Raw genomic sequence first — 5,727 nt, 5'->3', positions numbered from 1 at the left:
TGGGCATCTGGCTATATAAGCGGGCGTTCGCCACAGGATTCTCAGATTTTTTCTCCTTCAGAGACGATTCTACGCTCATCGCTGATCCTGAAAGCCTGCTCGCCGTTGACAAGCCTCGCAGCTGGATTGAGACCTCCCTGCTCGGCTGACTGGCTCTCTTTGCGCCTCAGCATCGCAGCAGTTCCGGTCCTGTTCCCCTGCCACCATCCAGCGATTCTGAAAGAGCTTATTTCTAGCAGGTAAGCCCTAAAAGAGCAATTTGTAGCGACGTTGTTGCAAATGTCGCTCTGCGAGTGTGGCTCGTGCAGGGAAACTTGCACGATGTAGAAGAGCAATGAATATGTCATCTGTCTGGGCAGACCCCACGCAGAGACTGTTCTTTCGCCGAGACGGAATGCTCACTCGAGCATGAGTTTCGCTCTTCTCCGCTTGTGGACCGCCTTCACTGGAGGCAGCCCCGCTCTCCCGTTTCTCCTCTCTCAGCGAGCCTCGGAGAGAGAAACAGCAGAGTCAGGGAGATAAGCAACCGGGTCTGAGCGATCGCATGCCGGCACTGTACCCCCGTGCTCGCTCTCCCCGTTGCTACGCGATTACTGAGACAAAATGCTCACTCGAGCATGAATCTCGCTCTTCTCCACTCGTGGTCCGCCCTCCACTGGAGACAGCCCCGCTCTCCCGTTTCTCCTCTCTCAACGAGCCTCGGAGAGAGAAACAGCGGAGTCAGGGAACTAAGCAACCGGTCTGAGCGTTCGCATGCCGGCACTGTGCTCGCGTGCTCGCTCTCCCCACTGCGCTTTGATCCGCCGCAGAAGGGCAGTGAGCTGCGCGCTCACTGAGACAAAATGCTCACTCAGAGCAAGAATCTCACTTTTCTCCGCTCGCGGACTGCCTTCAATGAGGCAGCCCCGCTCTCCCGTTTCTCCTCTCTCAGCGAGCCTCGGAGAGAAAAACAGCGAAGTCTGGGAGCTAAGCAAACCGGGTCTGAGCGATCTCACGCCGACACAGAGCCTGTGTACTCACTCTCCCCGCTGTGCTTCGATCCGTGTCTCACACGTAAGGATCAGCGTCCCTCTTTACATCGAGCGACTCTATCCTCCTAAGTAGATCGGAGCAGATGCTGCCACTGGCAGCTTCGAACTGTGTGTGTCACTATGACTGCGCTCACAGACACGGGCTGCTTTTGCCACGAAGCAGTCTGCCCCTGTTCGTTCGTAGAAAGCGGCCCGCCTCCCTGCTCTCATATTTCTCTCCTCCCAGTTACCTCGGAGGAAGCAACGGCGAGCTTGCGGGTTGAGCGATCAGGCTTGAGCAATTTCATGACGGCACACATCATGCGTGCTTGATCTGCCAGTGTGTGACACACATCAGGCGTGCTTAATCTGCCAGTGTGTGTTACACGTGAGAATCAGCGCTCCTCGTTTCACGAGCAGCTTAATCCTCCTTGGCAGATCAAAGCAAAATGCTGGCAGCTTCGCATTTGTGTGTGCGTCGCTGAGCCCCGCCTCCCCCGCTCTTGTGTTTCTCTCCTCCCAGTTACTTGGAGGTAGAAATGATGAACTCGCGGGTATGAACGATCAGGCTTGATGATTTAATGCCGGCAAAGCCCCCGCATGCATCACTCTCCACGCAGCTCTTTGATCTGCCAGTGTGTTTACACGTGGGGATCGGCGCCCCTCATTGTCGAGCGGCTCAATCCTCCTGGGCGGTTTGGAGCAGAACGCTGTCACCAATGATTCAATATCGCTGACAGCTTTGTATGTGAACGCGCCTCTCGCCTGGGCCACGCCCACGCTGAGGCTGCGCTGCTGAGACAGACCGCTCTTACTATGAGAGTTCATGTCTCGCTCAGCTTTGCGCGCAGCTTCTCTTCTAACGAGCGGTTTGATCTTTTTAGGTGGATTAAAAGAGAATGCTGTCACTAATGATTATTATCACTGACAGCTTCAAATTGGACGCGTCTGGGCCACGCCCACGCTGAGGCTGCGCGCACGGGGGCTGACTGCTCTGCTATGAGAGCATTAAGTCTAGCGAAGCATTTTTTGAAAGCATTTTCAGGGAAAGCTAATTTCTTCTTCTGAGTGTGGGGTCCCCATATGTCGATCAGCCTCTCAATTTAATCCAATCCCTTGTCACACGGGCTGAGGCCTGTCGGGCCAGTCCTGTAGTGCCAATCTGGGTGTTGGACATAATAAAACAAGGTTATTCACTGCAATTAGCTTGAATACCCCGTGATTCAGCTGCGTGGTTCCCACCTCAGCTTAGAGCAAAGACGCACACGTCCTGCGCTCAGAGGTCATGAATTTGCTGGCGATAGGAGCCGTAGAAACTGTTCCCCCAGCTCAGCGCGAGTCAGGCTTCCACAGCCGCTACTTCCTCGTCCCCAAAAAGGATGGTGGCCCCCGGCCCATCCTCGATCTCAGACACCTGAATCATGCCCTCATGAAAAGGTCGTTGAGGATGACTATGCTGAAACAGATCCTTGTGCAAATTTGCTCAGGAGACTGGTTCTTTTCGCTGAATGCATACTTTCTGGCCCCCCGCACATTTATGAAGTGCATGGATGCGGCTCTCTCCTCTCTGAGACAGATGGGAATCCGCATTCTCAATTACCTCGACGACTGGCTCATTCTGGCACAGTCAGAGGCAGCATTAATATCACACAGGACCCTCCTCCTCAGCCACCTGGAGTGCCTGGGACTCAGGGTCAATTTTGCCAAGAGCTCGTTGTTCCCCAGCCAGCGAATATCGTTCCTACGGAGGAATACGGAGGCTGGCGACCTCCTTTGAGATTGCTACCACTCGCCCTCTCAAAGCGTTTCAAAGGATGCTGGGCCTCATGGCGGCGGCATCGCCAGCACTACAGTTGGGTCTGCTTCGTATGCGCCCCCTTCAGCGCTGGTTGAAACCACAGGTTCCATCCCATGTGTGGCGCCATGGACGCCTGCACATCAGGGTGAGTCAGGCCTGTGTAACAGCCCTGGTGGAACAGGGTGTGGCCATGGGGATGGTTTGCAGAAGGACAGTTGTCACGACAGACGCCTCCAACTCAGGTAAGGAATTGTTTGTGTACTCCACCCAAACACCGCAACACATGTTCCAAATCTTGGTTGGCCCTCTCTGTTTGACCATTACTCTGGGGATGGAACCCAGAAGAAAGACTAACAGTCGCCCCTAATAAATGACAAAACTCTTTCCAAAATTTGGAAACAAACTGAGGCCCCCTGTCAGAGACCACGTCCACCGGGAGGCCATGGATACGAAAGACGTGATCAATGACAGCAACCGCCGTTTCTCTGGCTGAGGGTATTTTGGGCAGAGGAATAAAATGAGTTGCCTTCGAGAACCGGTCCACCACAGTCAAAACTACCGTGTTACCCTGAGACGGCGGGAGTCCCGTCACGAAATCTAGCGAAATGTGGGACCAGGGTCTCTAGCCAGCGGTTGAAGGAGTCCAGCTGGGGATCACTTCTAAGGTGGAAGCCTTAGAAGTGGCACAGACAGAGCAGGCCAAAATAAAATGTCGTATGTCACGGGCCATAGATTGCCACCAGAACCGTTGTTTAACGAGAAAAAGTGTTCGACTAACCCCCGGATGACAGGCTACCTTGGAAGAATGACCCCAACGGATGACGTCGGACCGTAATCCCTCTGGCACAAATAAACAACTCGATGGGCACCCGGGCGGAGGCGTTACCCCTTGCAAGGCCCTACGGACCTTCGATTCGATCTCCCAAGTCATAGCCGACCCCACGATGTTCTGTGGCAGGATAGATTCGGGAGACAACGGGCGTTCAAATCTGTCAAAAATGCGGGACAAAGCATCAGGTTTAATGTTCTTATAAATCTATCGCACAATCATAAGGACGATGCGGAGGAAGAGAAGCAGCCCGGGACTTACTGAACACTCCCTTCAGGTTAAGATACTCAGCGGGCACGTTTAACAGATCCACATGTTCATCTTGTAACACAGAACAAGACACAGAATAACAAGCAGACAACAAACATGACACATGACAATATTCACTCTAGGATGAGACTGTGTTCTGACGCCAGTTTATATTGGGGTTGTGTAATGATAGCCAGGGGTGACCCAAGACCACCGGAGCCAAAGGGGAGTCGGTGATAAGGAAGGAAATGTTCTCAGTGTGGTTGCCTGACGTAACGAGCCTCACCACCTGTGTGGAATGGGTGACAGGTGAGAGAGACTGCCCGCAGAGTGCACTGACTGAGATGGGTGAGTCGAGTGGAACCAAATGAATTCCCAGTTTGTGCACTGTCTTGCGATCCAGGAAATTTCCCTCTGAACCAGAGTCAATGAGAGCTTTACAATGGAATGTGTCCCGACCTATGAGTAGTTGAACTCAGAGAAACGTTACTTCAGAGGAGGTTTTCTCCACCACGACTCCGCCCGCCAGTAACCTCCTATCTACTGATGGGCTTTGGCTTTTACCGGGCAGCGTGCTACAATGTGACCCGCAGCACCACAGTACAAACATAGGCCCAAGCTTCTGCGTCTCTCCTTCTCCTCCCGTGAAAGACGGGCTCTGCTCACCTGCATAGGCTCGGGATCGGAGAGATAATCGGAGGAACCCCTCGTCGAAGCGACGAATTGATCGCCACTCTTACCTGCCGACATCTGTAGAGCTCGCTCGTCACACCGTCGCAGTCTATTGTTGACTCGGATAGCCAGATCGATCAACCCGTCAAGTGAAGTGGGTAGTTCTAACGTGTAGATTTCATTGGTGATACGATCGGCCAGTCCATGCACACTGCGCTTCCTGATTCCACTTACACTGCCGTAAAAGTGCGAAACTCAATCGAGTAATCAGTGACAGAGCCATTTCCCTGGCGTAACACAGCCAACTCCCGCGCCGCCTCCCTGCTGGATGCCGCCCGATCAAAAACTTTCCTGAGTTCGTCCGAAAAGGACTGGAATGACGAACAACAATAATGCTTTTGCTCCCACACCGCTGTTCCCCAGAGCGCCGCATGTCCAGTCAGCAGCGTAATTACAAACGCCACCTTGGACTCCTCTGTGGGAAAAGACGAAGGCTGGAGAGCAATATGAAGAGAACAGGTCGCCAGAAATGATCGACATAACAGGGGCTCACCGGAGTAGACTGTTGGAGGCGGTAGGCGGGGCTCAGTCCGCCGGCTGGGGAACTCCACAGGTGAGGCCGTTGAGGAATCAAGCGCAGTGGGCCGTTGGGCCGCTTCAGACCTTAGCTGTTCAGGATCGCAAGCCAAACGTGAGGATTCAGGTAAGTAGACGTGAACACACGGGGATTGCGAAGCCCTGACCCGATCCAGCTAGGGCAGTGGAATCCAGCAAGACTTTGATGATTTCCCACACTGGAAATAATCCGAGGCAGGGATCCACCGAATAGTAGACTCCATCTCACTAGCGTACTCTTCTTTGGGCCTTCAATGCCCCATTGGAGTATGGCCCCACTCGACTAGATCGCCTCGTCTTGCGCATGGTCCAGTGGTGTGTCCATTGCGTATATTTGTGAGGCGGCCAGCTGGGCCTCGCCGTCCACATTCGCAAGGATTTATAACCTGGAAGTCCCGGCCTTGCAGGCCAGGGTCCTTTCCGCTTGAGGAGACATGCACTGCATAAATAGATCTGGCAGAGAGCCATTGGCTGTATCACGCTCAAGCTCTCTGGCATTAGATCATTTGTTAGCTCTCGACCCCTGGGTGTCGAAGTTACAGGAGTACTCTGGA

The sequence above is a fragment of the Sinocyclocheilus anshuiensis genome, unplaced genomic scaffold (genome assembly GCF_001515605.1).
Source record: "Sinocyclocheilus anshuiensis isolate Anshui unplaced genomic scaffold, SAMN03320099.WGS_v1.1 scaffold2482, whole genome shotgun sequence".
Taxonomy (NCBI): domain Eukaryota; kingdom Metazoa; phylum Chordata; class Actinopteri; order Cypriniformes; family Cyprinidae; genus Sinocyclocheilus; species Sinocyclocheilus anshuiensis.
The sequence above is the reverse complement of the archived record's forward strand: the minus strand, read 5'-3'. Positions refer to the sequence as shown.